Source organism: Fulmarus glacialis, unplaced genomic scaffold, assembly GCF_000690835.1.
Source record: "Fulmarus glacialis isolate BGI_N327 unplaced genomic scaffold, ASM69083v1 scaffold10135, whole genome shotgun sequence".
In the NCBI taxonomy this organism is placed as follows: Eukaryota; Metazoa; Chordata; class Aves; order Procellariiformes; family Procellariidae; genus Fulmarus; species Fulmarus glacialis.
In genome coordinates, this window is record NW_009212326.1 from 24,182 (window position 1) to 24,799 (window position 618).

Sequence of the window (618 nt, forward strand, 5' to 3'; positions counted from 1 at the left end):
TGCCGCAGCACGCTCTGACTCTGACTGGTGGCACTCAGTTACTTCTGGGACTGACCTGAGTTTTCTTCATTCTTTAATTATTTAAAAAGCAACTCCTCGATTATTTAAAAAGCGTAAAACAATGAAGAAGGACTTGGGGTTTTTCAAGGAGAGCAGTTCCCCAGCCGGCCACACTGCGGTAGCAATGTTATCGTCGCGGAAATAGTGCTGGGAGGCAGAGAGGACTCTTCTGACCTCTACAGTCAAAACCCTCTCTAAAATTGAAATAATCCCTGAATTGTACTCATTTTTTTCTGCTGGCATTTCGTGGGAAATCCAAAATTCTCCACGGTGCGAAAAAATGCATAGCCCTAAAAAAGTCAGCGCTTACCAAAAGCTTGTGCCGGCGCCGGCCGCGGGGCTGAAAGCTGCGTTCAGCTGGAGCCGATCCATCGGTGGGAACAAAAGACAAGAGCTGCCGTGGGAGAAAGCCACAGACACCTCATAACCTTCACCTTGGGAACGGAGCCCCGGGAGGGGACCCCCAGGGAGGGACCCCCAGGGAGGGACCCCCGCGCAGGGACCCCCCGGGGAGCGGAGCCCCGACCGGCGGCTGCTCTCCAGGGTGCTGAGGGCCCG